The sequence below is a fragment of the Lathamus discolor genome, chromosome 16, assembly GCF_037157495.1.
Source record: "Lathamus discolor isolate bLatDis1 chromosome 16, bLatDis1.hap1, whole genome shotgun sequence".
In the NCBI taxonomy this organism is placed as follows: domain Eukaryota; kingdom Metazoa; phylum Chordata; class Aves; order Psittaciformes; family Psittacidae; genus Lathamus; species Lathamus discolor.
This window is the reverse complement of record NC_088899.1, coordinates 4,920,780-4,938,446: the sequence shown is the minus strand read 5'-3', so window position 1 is coordinate 4,938,446 and position 17,667 is coordinate 4,920,780. Positions and strand designations below refer to the sequence as shown.

The window sequence follows — 17,667 nt, the reverse complement described above, 5'->3', positions numbered from 1 at the left end:
CTTCTTGAGACAGACTACCTGTACACCCTGCCAATGGAGCCACATCATCTTCTATAGCAGGCAGCTCACTGTCCTACTGAATTCATCTGTTTCCAGTCCTGGCAGAATATTCTGACAGCCTCATAAACCTCCTCTTAACTTCTCTAATCCTCAGAAGTATAAGAACTTTTTTCCAGGATCCTGAACAGTTTCAGTGGTATATAACTCACACTTGAGAGCTGACATATGGTTCAAACAAGCATCAGATTGTTGCATGGTTTTCATACCAGCCCTCATAAGCCCCGGGTTCCTAACATCTGTCTTTCATTTGTGACATAATTACACATTTATTTTCCATTTTACTAGTTTTAATTTCATATACTGTTTACTTCATCGTGCGTATGATTTTGCTGCAGCCAAGCGACACCATGCTACAAACACGTTCCACTTGAGCTTTAAAGTTCTGCACCTTTCTTGTTCACAGATGCACCTATGTATAGAAAGAGACTGTTAATAGTTTCTTCCACAAAACAACAAACTCTTAAAGCTTCATGAAAGTCTAGTAGGAAAGTTACAGAAGCTTGACCAGTTCTTCTATAAAATAACCTATAAACAACTGCAAAGGCTTTATAAAGTATACTAGAAGGTGAAGGGGAGGAAGAGGTATCAATATTTTATCTCCTGCTAAAACTGTAGCATCAAAGCTGCATCGGGGAGGCATAATGCAGCAGCTGGCTCCATTTTTGTGTGGTTACATGAAGAAACCAGATTTTTTCCTTTGCATTAGGTATTAAATAGTATGTATTTTGGAATCGCAGAAAATCATCCCTAAGCCTTGATCATTGGATAAATAGCATGTAGCATTTTACAGGCCAGACATGCACGGAATACCAAATTTAAAGACAGATAATGTTAACTTCTTGATAGTGCCTTCCCATATATATACCTCAAGCTCATGACATCTGGAAAACAGAGTGATCAATGTAACTAATATGCCTAACTTAAAGCATGCTCGCATTCTTCGCATTTGAGCAAAGGAAGTTCAGGCTTTCTATCCACACAGATTCCTTCACTGAGCAAATTGCCACCATGTGGTGACTAGCTAGCATGTATATATTGCCTAGCTGTAAGAACATTAAGAAAAACCAATAAGTTATGTTTCAAAACACAGGGATGCATTCATCAGAAGTTCTGCAATGAAAATCTGGCTTTGCAGATTGCCACAGACAGGAATTGTTTTCACAGTTCAAAGCAGAACACTAGGAATGGTCACTGCTTTCTACGCTTTCAAATTAAACTCACACACATCTCACTCAATACGTGACCTCTAGATAGAGTCACATAACACAAAGTCTTTCTGTAAACTCGGTTAGCTAGGCACATGTTTACACTGACAACATAATGCAGCCATCATTATGGGGCAGAAGGGAAGCTGGACGACAACGAATTGGACATATTGCTAACAGGATACACTTTTGGCAACCACCAAGCAATTAAGATTAGAATTCTTAATCATCTCAAACATCTCCAAATTTGAGATGAGTGTATGAGCATGCGGAAGAGTTAGTGGCAATGTCAAGCTTCAGCCATCATCAGTTTGAAATAGCGAGCTTCCCATCAGCATTGCACAACCTTGGCGCAAGCCTGCTATGATGCACCGATGCAGATCTACGCACATAGAGACAGACAGATCTTCCTTTTCCCCCAGCCCACGCCAATTCAAGGAACTTTAAGGGAAGTTAAAATGGGAGAGGAAAGCACTTTTTTAGAGGACCTATAGAGCAGAACAGCACAATACATTTGTAGCGGAGTGAACTGAAACTGCTTTTACTCTATCCAAAACATGTTACTCTACACAGAAGAATCACCCCATGGATTGCTTTTTTAAATAACAGGTCATGTTTCCATGGTATATCTGTGCATAATCAGACAACATAGGAGCCTGAAATATCGTCTCCTGTACTTGTTTTTCCTTGTTGTAGATAAAATACATGCAACTGCATGCTTAAAGTTCTACAACCTGCCTGGTATCCATTATTAAAAGCTAAGCAGATGTCTACTCAAACTGTAACATCATTGTTTGTAAAGCATATAGGAACTGTTTGTATCAGCACAGAATAGATGCCATTTACTGCTACTGCTCTAGGATGAACCAGAACGCCAAACAATGAAAGGCGTTCAAGCAGAGCAAAACTTCCTAATGGATTTTGATAGCAGCAGAGAGGCACCCACTGTATTCTTCATTAGTACTGCAACGTGTTTCACAGTTCATTCTAAACAGATCCAGATGCATACAATCATATGAGCATTGTCTTTATACACATTATTTATCTAAGGCCAGGATTCTAAACCTTTCCTCTATTGATTAACTGACCAATACAGCAAGGATTTACAAATCCACAATAGAAGCTATCCTCTCCAGAACCTGCCCATCAGTTCCTTATGCTCATTTGTGCCCTCGATGCTTTAAGAGGTTGTGATTCCTTAATAAGACTTGCCTGGTCACATCACGAGAGTATCATCCACAAAGTAACAGCTCAGAAACACTGAAAAAGGCTGCTCTTCCACCGAAGATTTCTCAACAACTAAACATCACTTTGATAAAAAAAGACAATTACTCCAGCATACAGCTTGGTTTTGTCAGCTAGTGGAGATTTTATAATTCAAACGCTTGCATTTTACTTGTCTGCCATTACTGGCAAATTAAAGCTACGAACAACTGCTGCGTAGGCAACAAATAATTCTCCTAACATGCCAACAATCGCTTTAATCTCTTCCACTTAACAACTCATGAACCTTTTATGAACATAATCTTCTAGAAGGTAACTGGTAATACAAGATAATCCCAGGCCACGTTTAATTAAAACTACGAACTACACATAGCTCCATGCTTACCAACTCTTCCATGCTGAAAAAGCAAGAGTGGCCGTTATTAATAGCTCTGTTCATCTAGCAAACCAAAGTGCACAGAAACAAGCTAAAGCAGCAATCCACAGACCATTTCACACTGAAAAAAAGAGATTTCACAAATTATAACTTGCCATAGCATAAGCACTATTAAAAAATCCCTATTTTAAATAGCTGAACAGAATCACACTTGCAGTTAAGGATCCTACTCTTAAAGAAAATCCAGTACACGATTATTACTTGTTACAGCCTACGACGGAGTAATCTGAAATAAAAAAGGCCATTTTCCTTCAAGGAACATAGCATTTGAGTCACTTGGCTGTCAGGTGGAAGTCAACACAGATTTCATTTGAGTTTTGAATGCCAAAAGCCTTGTTTGACTGGACATAAAATACATTTGCTATTTTTAAACATACCTCATGTAATCATTTAACCAGAGCCCTGTAATTCAAACTGGGGAGTTCTTTTCACATTAAAGAGCTGATCAGAAGACGGGTCTGTACAGCTGTGTTTAAGTGTTGGCTTGTTTCCATAAACACATTTTGCACTCCCCATCTCCCCCAGTAACCATCTCCACAGCTCTTTCCCCTTCTTCTAAACCCACTTAGAAATACCTCAAACTGCCTGAAAGCCTCCAGAAAGCTTTATGTGCTTGCCTTTATCACAGCCACTGCCTCGTACCTGTGCCAAGTAATAACGAGCCCACTCAGGTCAACACTGACCACACAAAGGAACTCAACAGGCTATGCATGTACCCATCTCTTCCCTATGCTGAAGAAGAATAATCAAGCTCAAAGCATTACTCTACCATCTGCTGTGGTGCCAACCATCATACTTGTCACCAGCACAGAAGTGGCATCTAACTGCATCCCAAACCTGAATCAATTTCTCACCTGAAAGATTTCAGCTGTGTAATTCTGAGCTTTATAGTCATTCAAAGTCTCAAAAGGAATTCACTTTAAAAGTAAATATATGTATTAAAGCAGCCTTTCCAACTACAGGGGCCTGCAAGAAAGCTGCAGAGGGTCTTTGGACAAGGGCCTGTAGGGACAGGCCAAGGGCAATGGCTTGAACCTGCCCGAGGGGAGACTGAGATGAGCTCTTAGGCAGAAGCTCTTCCCTGTGAGGGTGCTGAGGCGCTGGCACAGGGTGCTCAGAGAAGCTGTGGCTGCCCCATCCCTGGCAGTGCTCAAGGCCAGGTTGGACACAGGGGCTTGGAGCAAGCTGCTCCAGTGGAAGGTGCCCATGGCAGAGGGTTGGAAGTGGGTGAGCTTTAAGGTCCCTTCCAGCCCAAGCCACTCTGTGGTTCTGAACCATCCTGATGCACGCAGCATGAAGCGTAGGTGAGCTGTGACAGGCTTCGTGTTGAGAGGCACATTCCCCAACCAGTAAGGTTTCACATAATCTCCTTTTGGATGAGACTAGGCTGTGATAAAAGGCACTGCTTGGGCACTTCCCACACTGAGAAAATAGCAAATCTCATGTTGGAGAAAAAAAATAAATACATGCACAAGCAAGCAAAATTAAACCTTGTAATCTAATGCAGATTTCTTTAAACATGTTTTGGCTGTGACACTTCACTGACAACTAAATGCATAGCAAATATTTTTGCCTCCTACAAGACAGCATCAACATTTTAGAGGCAGCTGAATGAATTCCCACTACAGAGGGATGTGGGTTTCCTCAAGCTCAGGATCAGCAAAACAGCAAGACTATACAAAGCCTTGGTCTTCTCAGGAATATGCTCAACTAATCGTAACAGACACAAGTAATTCAGATGGATATCCAGTCCCCGCAGTAGCAGAGGTTTGGTTTGATACCAGAGTTTAAAGAAATACATAAAGGGGCACTGTGCTATAGAGACAACACAACCCACCCTGACAGCCAATTTATCTACACTCCAAATTCATAGCTAAGCAAGTCACTAGGGCAAGCACATCAGCCACGTACCATGCTCTGCAAGTTCTTCCTGACAAACATTTAACATCTGCAGCCTTCTGAAACAGAAGACATTTTTCCACAGCTACAGAAGTCAGCCTGGGCTATGGATGACTGGCCCCTAAAGTCCTATTTCTGCAAGCAGGAACTGATGAGCTGAGAACTGTTAACATCAAGGAACTAAGCAGGCAACAGCCTCAAAGGGATGCTGAAGTGATGCTACCCAAATAGGTTCTTCCCACATAGAAATCCACTGCTTTCAAAATGTAAAATACTTCTTTTCACTGAAGCATTTGCCTTAACTTAAAACATTGAAGACAGGGCTCTGCTGCTGCAGTGAAGCAGTACTTACAAGGAACCTTTTAAGTCTCTGTACTGTCATAGTGTGGAAAATAAACACATTGGGATTGCCTTTTCTCTGAAAAAGACCTAAAAATCTTGCAGAGGAAAAATAAAACACCATTCAACAACCCATGCACACTCGTACACATGCCTAAGTACTTTCAGAAAGGAAGGAAACCCTCTTCCCCCTGACATGCTCCACAATAGCTGTTTGTATGATGTCAAGCTCCATTTTACCGCTTAAAGAATACTTTGGTTTTGCTCGTGACACCAGCTCACGACAGCCACCACCTCTTCACCTCCTCTAGACTAGACAGAAAGGCTCTATGTATACGCACAACAAGCTCAAAACCATACCCAGCCAGGCAGAGAACAGAGCCGGCTGGACTGCAAACGAACTTCAGATCACAGAAGGAGCAGTGTTTTTCTGCACTACAAGTATTAATCTCTTCTGCCTTATTTTCTTCTCTGGAACCTGCCCTTCCTTTCACCTGGAGGCAGGAGGGAAGCAAGCTAGAGAGGAATACAAATTGTGCTCCTTGCACACCCACTGACCCACAGGCTGCTTTGCGAGAGCCTTATTTAAATGAGGTTCAAATCCTGCTCCTACTGAACAGATTCTAAAGCACATTTTTATTAAAAGCAAACATGTACATAGGAAATAACCTTCTGGCCTTCCTGAGCTTACTAATGGGTGACACCACCTCCTTCCACCTTCGAAAGCTCATTCAACATTTATAGCTTCACCCTTGTACACCTGAAAGCAAAATCCCAATTTCATTCACTTTAGGAAGGTAGAAAATGTAACTTGGAATGTATTCCCAGTATTGATTCAGAGCTGCTCTCTGAATGAGCAATTACTCAATTAGTAACAGGAGGGAGACCAAGTCTAGGAGCTCTCCATTAGTAATACCTAGAGACATCCTGCCATTACACAGCACAAAGGCATATATTTTCTGCTAAGAGCACAAGTAGTCAACGAGGGAGGAAGAAGTTACAGGAATTCCTGCAAAGCTTAAAGGCAATTTTGATTCAGGACAAGAACTGTAGCATAAACCAGCCCTGAGAACCATGGAAAATACCAAGGTAGACATTTATTTTCAGACTTTCAGAAGAAAATGTGATATGACTCAAATTTGGCAGCTAACAGGCATTTAACAAACAATAAGAATAATTTCCTTTCAGTACTGGAGAGCCAAGTATTTTCTACAGCGGCCGCTACCAGAAGATTCTTATGTACTTTGATAGGAACAAATAATATCAAATAGCTATTGATGATACATCAAGGCACAAAATAACAAATGCAAAGATACAACTGAGAGTTGCCATCAGTTACACTTTGAAGTAAAGAGCAACTATGTCTTAAATGAAAAGATACAGCGAGAAGGTGATGATCTATAGTCACATAGAACAGAGCTCAGGGGTGCCGGGATGCAAGTATACAGCCTAAAGTTTATCAACCTCCAGACATCAACATAGGGAAGAACAACACACCACCAGGACAATATCCGTGCTTTTAAAGCACACCTTGCTTCCCTGTTACATTCCAAAAGGGGCAAAAAGTAGTAACATAGCAAAATAGAAAAAGATCTTCATTCTTCACCGGGGAAAAAAGGTACAAGTAACCACAAGAAACTGAAAAGAGAGATTCACAAATTAGGTATTTTTCGTGTAGCAATTTCATAATCAGGAGAAGAGATTCAAGAGTTCACCACTGTTCCTGTAACCCACTGCTGAGCATAAACTGCCCTTGAAAAGTCTTTAAAATCCCCCGTATTTCAGCATCATTTTATAGCTCACTGGTCCTCTAGCAAACAATCAGAAAGCAAGCTAAAGCACAGATTGCCACGGTTTTGAGCTATCGAGTTCTCTCCGTATTGGGGGGTGGCCAAGATCCTGGATTTGAGAACATTTTGTGTTGTTTTTAAAGCATTAACCAGCTATTTCACGATCGTTGCAAAGAGGAACATGTAATGTGTAACTAAGTTAACATCCACTTTCAGATTAGCAAAGTAAACAGATATAAGCAATTAGCATTTTCATACTGCTGAACATCTATCTAACTTCCTGATAACAACGATAAAGTATCATCACAGCTTCCATTAGCACAAAAAACACAACTGCAAGGAGCTGTTCAGCCCAAGGTCACACAACAAGTTGTGCTTTCCGAAGTGCCTACAGCACCATCCAAATGCTGTGATCTCAACGTCTAAATTCTCATGGTGAATTAACAACATGAGATCTTCCTATTCTCTCCAGTTGTCTCTTTGCAGCAGGAACCTTTATCATCTCCAGGAATTAGATATATGACCCACTAGCTTTGGGATTTAATATAGGAAACGTGTTTAATTCCAAACAATGTCATAAACAACAGGCCTCATTCATTAATAATCCTTCCCAGCCTTTGTTTCTATTCAACAACATCCAACATGTGCATTAGGGCCTCAGAAAAGTCCCAGCAAGGAAAAGCGTGAATACCACTTATCAGGACTCAGAAGACTTCCGCAAACATACACTAAAGTAATTACTCTCCACATCTCACTAAACTTGTACTTTGGGACAGAAGCGATGGAAGCAGTTATTTGATGAATAATTAGCATAGAGAAGAGAACATTAATTGAAGCAAGCCTGCATGGAGAGAAGTGCCATACAATGAGAACACAAGTGGAGGCAGTTTCATTTCTCATATGCTACAGACACGGAAAGAGAGGCATGCAGTTAGACAATAACATTCAACAATAAAAGACTAAGTCTATTCAACATGAAGAGAAGCAGGAAATAAGAATTGAATTACTTTTTCCAAGCAGAAGAATGAGCAGATATGCTGTTTACAGAGCTCTGTTTAACAAAGCCAGCCCTGGAAGGTAAGCCGTGATAGTGACTGAGACGCATGGAAAAAGAATCATACCCTCAAACACATTCATCACTAAAGGGAGAGTAACAGCAGGTAGAACCCTGAACTCTACCCTAGGGAAACAGGTATCATTGAGAAAAAGATAAGTGCAGAGAAACAATTAATACGTTACAAGGCACATGCATTTCTACTGACCTGCTAAAGGACATGCGAGATACAGCAAGATGCCACTGATAATTCTAGCACCTCCCTATGAACAGTACAATAAAAAGAAGTGCTTCACTATCTTTTCACTTCCTGCGCTCCTACAGCATCTCAAAACTCGGATGAAGACACTTACACTTCACCCAAGACTGTCCCAGCAGGTCGGAAGAGAACTTGGCTTCTGCCTAAGTTCTCCTTCAAGAGCATATGGTAACAGTCAACTTGGGCCTTCTCTAATCCAAATATTATTCGGACTTTCATCCAGAAACACACACTGCAACCTCTCCCCCAACACCAAGAGACTGCCTACCACAGAAAAGCCCTAAATCCATATTCCCTTTATTCAGACAGAAGGCTGGTTTATTTGCATCTGCCTTAGGAGCAATACTTGCATTACCACGCTCCATCCACGTTTCTTCACAAACATGCAGCTTCAAGTTATCCATGTTTGCCTTTTCACTCAATTCCCTTGATTTAAAGCCTAACCTCTGAAACAATACCCACCCCCAGCTCTGTCCTGCCAACACAAGAGTGGCCTTAAACAGTTTTTCTACTGTTATCATCCGAAAGCCTCCCATGGCTTCTGTTCTAAGTTCAGTTGAACTGAGCATCAGGGTATATAACATCTACCACAGAAACAGAGTCACAGAAAGCACTAACAACATACCCATTTCAAATCTGTTCCTAGTAACAGCAAATAAAGTTGTGTGTGATAATAAACCTATCGTTGAAGTCTTACAACTAAAATACACCAGAGACTAAATGCACAGCCCTAACCAGTCTTAAGGTAACCCGGTTTATTTCCTGATGACTTACCAGCTGGGCACCTGACTCACAAAAATCTAAGTGTACAGACACCTTTAAGTTCATTTTCTATCTGGGTGAAGTTGCTCACCTTAAAGGTTCATGTTAGAAGGCAAGTAGCATAATTCAGTGGTTTAAGGAGCAGTCAGAGGCAGGTCTATTAAGTTTTGTGAAAATGAATGACCTTGGAGACATAAATTACATTGCCTGCATCTCACTCCCAGTTTGTAAAAATGAGGATTAAGTGGTTTAAGTCTCCTGCACCGACCTCATTAGAAGATCTCTAATGGAGACATTGCATTCCTTTCTCTACCTGATGTACCACCTTGGCACAGAGATATCTGGTACCCAGAGGACACACTCAACTATCGTTAAATCATGATTGTTTTGTTCACCTAAAGAACCTGTGATCTTTCCCAATTTTAAATGTACTAAGAACAAGGAGCAAGGCAAAGCTTTCATTGCAGAATCCAGTCAGATACTGGGCCTTAAGCAGGTAAATTTTAAGCAACTTCAGTAATAGAAATTGGTACTTCTACTTCCACACTTTGACATTCTTCTCATACTTCTGAGTTCATACTGCAGTTCTAGATCATACTGAAGTATGAGCACATGAAGCTGAACAAGAGGTGCAGTACAAAGCTATTGCAGACAGGGATGGGGAAACAAGAAGCATTATAAAGGGACACAGGTAGAATTCCAAGAGACGGGTTAAGCCGGTTTTGACAGTGGAAGACACATTTAAAAGAAAAGCAGCTGCCTTCAAGTCAAAGCTTTCCAAGCTTAGAGCTTCAATTACAAGTATAGAAAAAGCATTTGATGTGTGTCCCCAACCTGTCACCATGAAGCATTTGCTCTGAAGAAGCATCGCACACGCCAAGTCTCTTTCCTAATTCAAAGCAAACCTGAAAGTCCCAATTGCCTGGGCACCATGATTTTTAGTGGGTATAATGCCTTGGACTTATGACACCTTTCACGTTACCATGCATGAGTGAATGAAGACTCCTAAATCAAGGAAAAGATAAAGTGGCATTTTGGCATCAACACCATGTGTTCTAGTCCTTTGTGGTTGTTGGCATCAGCAGATTACTGTCACACACTTGTTTAAGAAGATTCATAATCCTTAAGTATGTATTTAATAACTTTGCTATTTAGGGGACCAGCAGCTTTGTGCTAACATCCCATAACACATAGTTCATTACTAACAGAACTTGCCATTTTTCTTTAACCCAGGAAATAAACTGGTTGCCAGAATGGTAGCCTTTGACTGAAACCATCATATTCTGTTTTAATTCCCTATTCCACCACACCAATACACTCAAGTCTAGACCACATTGCTTTACATAGCAATGCAACCACATCATGCTCAATGCTCAGGTTTAAAAAAGTCTTAGGAGCTGCCCCTTGACCACAGTGATTTCAGTAGCCATACAGGAAAGACCTATCTCCAGCATCATAAGTCTGACTCAATGCCTTTAGCTGCAACTCCAACGCTCAAAGTCTTCTACTCACTATACGTTCCAACTCTCCCAGCATCTACACATGCTTTGAACTATTTCTCACTTCAAGGAAACTTAAAACCTCTCTTCACTAGAGCTGCTACTGCCAACATTACAAGTATCTTCTGCTTAAATTTAAGATACTAGCTAAAAAAAAACCAGACAATGTGTCAATTTATGGTTGGTTATGGTATGAGTAATACTACACAGGCTGCTGACTCAAGGTATTAATGCACAGATGAGGTCCCATGAGTCACAGCCACTCTGTGTTAAGTGCTCAGAGCCACTTACTCAAGGATAGAAGTGAAGAGGCTTGCTTGAAGTTACCTATCCTTCAGGGGAAGAAAATCAGCATCTCTCACATACGCTGTCACTGAGAGTGAACACTTGCTGTGTATCTAACATTAAGTTACACAGCAATGTATCTGACACTAACTCATTAATGTGCCCCTACCTCACATTAGGCATAAATTTCTTATATATTTATATAGGTTATGTGTATGATGTGCATGATGAACAATCCTCCCCACCCCCAGGAAGACTCCTCCATCCATTCCCCTACACACGTTCCACCTATCATGATTCCATATACAGAAATCTGACCGTAGGATCAAGAGTTTAATATACAGCATCTGCCTAAGAAGTTAATATATAACATTCGCAAGATATCTGAGATCAAACAAGATCTGTTAGGTTTTAGTTCCCTAAAATGAATCAGGCTTACTCCAGATTCATTGGTTGGAGAACTGGTATGAACACACACCCAGAGCCACATCAAACCAAACCTTCGTTCTCTAAATCTTTATCAGTGATTTCTGACTGGTAAGAAATTCTGCTCCATAATGGCTTTGTTCATTTTTAGCATCATATATTAACAAGAAAGTCCGTCCTATGTATTTTAGCTAACAGTTGTATGAAACGCCTGCACCCAGACCAGCCGGTTACTAAGAATGATTCCAAACAGCTCCAAAAAAAGGAAGGAAAATCTGTAGGACGATGGGCCAAGTGCCTCAGAACTTGTCTGTTTCCACCCCGAAACAGCTGGCCATATGAAAAAGATGAACATAAAGGAGAAACTGCTCATCACACAGACAAGTATTTATTAGCGCTAGATGACAGAACTTCCTTTCTCTCTCTTCAACCTCATTTCTTACAGAGAAAAACTCACCCAGTTCACCTCACTTCCCCTTCTCCCCCCTCCCCGTTGCCTTATCCTCTCATTTCACGCCAGTAAGTTCTGGTGCGTAATGGATTTCAAACAAGCCTGACATGACAGTCATCTCGGCTATAACCAACATTCCTGAGAGTTTTGTGCAAACCAGCAGATGGATAGGAAAAAGCTCTCTAATTAATTACATCCCCACTAAGGCATGGCCAGACAGAAACCAGCATTTTAAGCTTTGCTTGGCAGCCGGTTAGTCTGTAGGCGCATCCACGCTGCTCGCCCATTCAACTGTTATAAAGGACAGGGGGGAAAGGGGAATTAACTGGCAATGGGGATGGAGGGAGCAAACTTCAGGGCTGACCAGCTCTTGCCTCCTCAAAAGAGCTACTAGAATATAAGCTTAGTTAGTCATAAAAATACATACACGCTACAACCTTCCCTGCATGCATGAGAAAAGACGACGTAACATTATAAAGCAGAAATCCTGTTATGTATTTGAAACAAGCCGAAATTGATTCTCAGTATCAGGGATTGATAACACCGTGGTAACAATATTCTTTTTAAATATAGACAAGGAGATTAAACACATAGATTACCTGAGACCTCAGAATTAATGAGCACTCATTTTCTTCCACTTACCTTGCATCTTAAGTGAACTAGACTCTCATTTGTGCTCTGTAGGAAGAACAAAAGACAACCTATGTCTTCAAAGAATTACCCCTTTTCCACCAAGTCAATCATAAACATTTACTTATTAATCTACCAAATTTATGCAATATCCAAACTGATCTATGCTTTCAGGGTTGCACTTTGAACAGTATTAAGATGCCAAATACAAATGCAATCCTTTATACCTAGAACTGAAACACCCCCTGTTCTGATACAGCACATTTCACGCACACATGACTAAGAATTTCACAAGAAAAGGCCATCATGATCCCCACGAGGCACAGAGGGAACACTGATGTTTGTATCCAAGCTAGTTTTACTTTTCTCTAGGTCAATGAGCTATTCTGGATGCTCAGGGAACTAAACACACATTTATATTAAACAAAATGATAAAAAACACACCCTGACACCTATTGAAACAGAAATAGTCAGCTAATATTTCATTCCGTTTGGAGGTTTTCGGTCATTTAGAGTCAGTCCTTGCCCCAGCAGACTTTTAAATCAACAGGAGCCAGCGCAGCATTCATATCTTGTTTGCTCCTTTGTTCATACATCAGCCTCTCTGAAAAGAGCAGTTGGGCACAGCTACCAACATTATAAAAGCTTGTGTAAAATGCTTCTGGCAAACCAACATAGAGAGCACAATACTGTGTTGTAGATCCTGCTCCCTAACACCTCCTATTGCTCTAAGAAGTGGGGAGGTTTTCTTCCTAGCAACTTGCTGGAAACACCATTGCCAAAGTGCATCTAATCACACTCGCCTCCTTTTGATAACCTTCCACATCACCAACACAAATTTCACATACCATTTCCCTATTGCAGTAAAGCAACTTCACAGCAGCAGAGCACAAGCTTCATTTCAAACAGCTTTAAAGGAGCACACTAAACAAACAGGTCCCAAATCAACAGGGGTGGGTTTGTTCCGTTTTGGTTACAAGATAGGCCTTTCTTAAAATATGCCTATTTTAAGCCTATTGATTGAAATTCACACTCTGAGCTCAACTCAGGTCCTATGTAGCGCTTTAAGTCAAGCAGGATGATTTGTTTAGACTTCATGCAATTGTAACAGCTGTCATATATTTCAATAGGAAAACCAGAGGGAAACATAGCTGAGCCTCAAATAGTTTAACCAGCACACCACTTCCATATTAAAATGTTACAGAGTTGTGGACTGGGGTTCTTCTAATAGTTAACTCCAGTTCCGACCACCCCTTTTAAATTTACATAGTTGCTCACTCATTTCAGTCTCCCAAAGTAACTAATTGTTTTCCTATTGTCATTATTTTTTAAGCTGGAAATTAACTACAATCCAAGTACTGTGCTCATATGCCAACAACACTGAGTGTAACATATTACCGAAGCTTACAGCACCCCTAAATACGGCATGTAATGAAATCAAAGCTACCCTCAGACAATCTTAATGTACCAACAGCTCTGCTGAGAGGATAACACAGGTTCTGCTGTGCCATTACACTGCCAGTAACACAGACTTGAAAAATTCTATATGCTCATAGCACACTTTTTCCTTCCTGCTCCCAAAAGTGAAATCACTTCTTTATGGGCAAAACAACTACTCGGTATGGTTAGGAAAGAGAGATGCATTTTGCAGCTATGATAATAAATTTACAAATAGTGTGTTATTAAAGAAGTCATTTATTAGCCTGCAACATCAGACTGCCGTCTTTCTCACCTCAGCTGCAATCAGCATTAAGAATTACACACACCATATCTGCACATTCCTGAATGTTGTGGATTATTAGCCTTTTGCTGCTGCAGCACTGGATCTATATCCACAGCTCCAGGATGGAGTTGTGCACATACAAAACCCCCACGAAGGTAAAACAAATCCCTGGATGCAAAGAAACCACTACGTGTTAATCCAGCTATGTAATTACTGTTTCAAGCAGGTTTGTCTCTCCCAGCTCCACTTCCGTTTTATGCCCAATAAATGCTTCCCATTTTGTACAGGGATATCAAGAGCTTTGTCCAGATGGAGTTATCCCTTTCTCTGGCACTCTATAGTACAAATTCACAGGAATCATGAAGCCACAGAGAGGCAGCATAAGCATTTCACTGTACCTCTCTGCAAACTCACATCTTTGCATTCATGCAGACAATAGCCTACAATAACAGTAAAATTACCACTGGCCACACCAAAGCCACACCAGTGGTAGAAAGATAAATCAAGTCCTCAGTCCAGAGGCAATCATCACATTTTGTTCAGATAAGGAAACTGAAGTCATTTATGCCTACTAGATACTGAAGTATGCTGAAGAGTCAAAAACAAAGCTTAGAGGCCTCACAATTAAACTCCGATAGTCACTGCTGCCTATTTTCCAAAGGACCTAGCACAATGGCATCTTCTCCACAACACTGTTATTTTTTACCCCCTTCTGTAAACCTCCATCTCCCCAGCTAGCTGAAGTTATCGGTGAGCTGAGATTTTACCATCCCCCAGCAACCCAAGAGCTCAAGCCCTCGTGCAGCTTCCAGAGCTTCAGCACACACTACAGTAGTCATCCTGCAAGGAGCAGGGAGTTGGACTCCATGACCCTTTTGGGTCCCTTCCATTTCAAGATATACTGTGATTCTACAATTGGTTTGGGGTTGGTTTGGGGTTTTTTGCTTCAGATGCTGCTACATAAACAGAAGCATTAAACAATCCTCAAGAAAGAAAATCATATATACACCAAAATAGACCTCTGCACACTTCTTTTTATATTTGCCATCCCAATGCGTTCATCTGCATGAAGTGCTCTCCTTTGACAGTAGCTCTCCTGCACACATGCCTCCAGACTAAACATCCCAAAGCCAATACACATATCTGAAGCACAGTAATCCGCATTTCAAGACAGCTGGGGGTTTCATTTTGGGGGGGGAAAGGTAGAACATGAAAGAAAGTTGAGAGGGGTTCAAGAGAGTGTACTTCCAAGGCTCACCTCATGTGCTCCCTCTCTCTTTATACATCCACTCACAGACAGAGAAAGCAGCAGAGCCAGCACTGGGAGGGGAGGAGAAAGAACATACACAATGTTTTGGCGCCCTTTAGCTTCTCATTTACTATTTCACTTTGGGGTTTTTTCCGAGGTTACCAAAAGGCCATTCTGGGGAAGGAGGAAAGAGGTAGAAAACGCTTCCCATTCCCCATCTTTCACCTCTCAAGAGACAGCGTGTTTGAGTGAGAGCACAGTCCCAAACACAGCGGAGTGTACGGCAAAGAACAATGAGCTCCCAAGCCTGGGCATTGTGTGCATCTACCTCCTCCTCTTCCCCCCAGACCTCCGAACCAACACGCAAACCCCCAAAATCCCTATTCATCCAAACCAGGCCACCGAAATCAACCCCAGCTCGTAGTTTCTGCTACAAACGCAAGGACTTAAAACCAAGATGAGATATATTTACCAGAAGTGCTTTTATTATAGAAACGCTTCCACCCCTCTTAACCACCATGGATTTCTCAATTCTAAGGGAGCAGCATACAAAAAAACCCAAAATGTTCGCCTAGCAATAGTAGAACTACACAGAAATATTACACGCTGCACATTAAAAGGCAATTTGACACAGCCTTTGACAACGAACAGCTACTTCTTTTGACACCGTGTTCATTTTTATCTGGTTAAATTCCATATTTAACAACAGACGCACTATTTGAATCCTGACACTTCAGACTTGTGCTGAGAAAGGATTTCCACTACATCATGACAGTAAGAACCAGTGACTGAAGCTCCTCATTTCAGCTACACTGGTGCAACAAGCATAATAATACCTTTGATTTCAATAGCTGGTCAACGTAACTCAAGGAGTAAACAGGCATCAGGCAGTCGCCTGCTGACTGCATACAAACGATGGAGCTGCCAGTCTCCACAGACATTAATGCTTCGAGGAAAAACTCGGGATAAGAAGTGAGTAAATCAAAATAACTGCAACCAGTATGCAAAAATAAATCTGAGGGATTCACTTCAACAATGCATCACATTGTTTTCTCCCCAGCAATGCCCCGAACAGCCAGTTTGAGCAATGAAGCCTCTGATGTTGTCTACCTCCTACTACTTTGCCGATTCTGGTCATCTTCTTTTCACGCTTTAGAAACAGAACAGGGAACAGAACACAATGAAAATAAAGAAGAAAAAAAGAAGAAACCCCACCCCTCCCGGTGCCACCGAAAATCAATTTGCATAAAATCTCCATTTTCACCATTCCATACCTACCACGCCGGCAAACAAGTGCCTCTTTCAAACACCGAACTCCATCTGCGCCCTGTGTCCATTTAAGTTCGGTATCTCCCAGCCCCACGCCTATTCAGGTTAACAAGTCAAACCCCTCTCCATTGAGCATTACACAGCCAGCGCTCCCCAGCAGCCAAGACACCCAAACACGCACGCACCAGCCCCCCGCACGCTCCCTCCTCCCCCGGGGAGGGCAGGGACGCGGGGGGCTCTCCCCCCCGTCCCCCGCCCGCAGGCTCAGCCCCTTCCTCGCCTTTCCCCGGCACCGACCCCCCGAGCGCGGCTGCACGGCGGCGGAAGGGCCTCGCCCCCCGCAGACAACGAACCCGCGGCCAGGCGGCCCCGCTCCGCGCCCTCCTACCTCTGCGGAGCGCTACAGCATCCGCGGCGGCTCCGCGTCGCTGCCGGGACAAAGCGGGAGAGGAGCGGGGCGGCGGCGGCGGCGAGGGGGAGCAGCTCCCGTCTAACCCGGGGCGGCGGCGGCGGCGAGCGGCGGGGTCCCCGCGCGGTGCCTCAGCGGCGGCAGCCCAGGGGCATCTTAACGGGGAGACAAGGAGCGGGGCGGCGACCGCGGGGGGAGAAGGAGGAGGAGGAGGAGGAGGAAGAGGAGGAGGAAGCAGGAGGAGGGGCGGCGGCGGGCCGGGGTCCGGGCAGCTCAGCGCTGCCTCCGCCTGCCTTCCCTCACGCACGCACGCACCGAACGGGCACCCAGCAACGCAGCCAGGCCGGAGCCGCATGCTAGTATCCAGCCTCGCTATTGGAGGAGGACGGATACCCCGTGACCCGGCAGGAGGTTGGAGCCAATGGGCAGAGTGGATGGAAGTGATTTAAAAGAATAGGGGGAAGGCGGAGGGGGGCGCGGGCCGGGCGGCACAAAGGAGGCCGCGTTCCGTCCCGTCCCGTTCGCCCCGAGCGCTGCGGCCCGGCCCGGCGGGGGCGATGGGGTCACAGCACCGCGGAGCCGGCAGCGCGCCCCGCTCCCACCGCTGCCGTGGGCACCGTCACTGGGGCGGGGTGCGCCGAGCCCCCGTGCCCAGCCCGGCCCCGGGCCCCGCCGGTGCGCTGCAGGGGCTGCTCGTA

General features: G+C 43.2%; 1 protein-coding gene across 3 annotated transcripts in view; it reads right to left on the bottom strand.

Moving 5' to 3' along the window:
* Positions 1 to 17,293, bottom strand: part of RERE (arginine-glutamic acid dipeptide repeats) — a 221,527-nt gene extending 204,234 nt beyond the window's left edge. For 2 of the 3 annotated variants that reach the window (XM_065696874.1, XM_065696875.1), the window contains exon 1: positions 16,949 to 17,293. The gene's annotated coding sequence lies outside the window, so the exon portion shown is untranslated. The remainder of the gene's footprint in view (positions 1 to 16,948) is intronic. The other variant, XM_065696872.1, reaches the window with a different exon arrangement.
* Between the last annotated feature and the right edge of the window lie 374 nt (positions 17,294 to 17,667).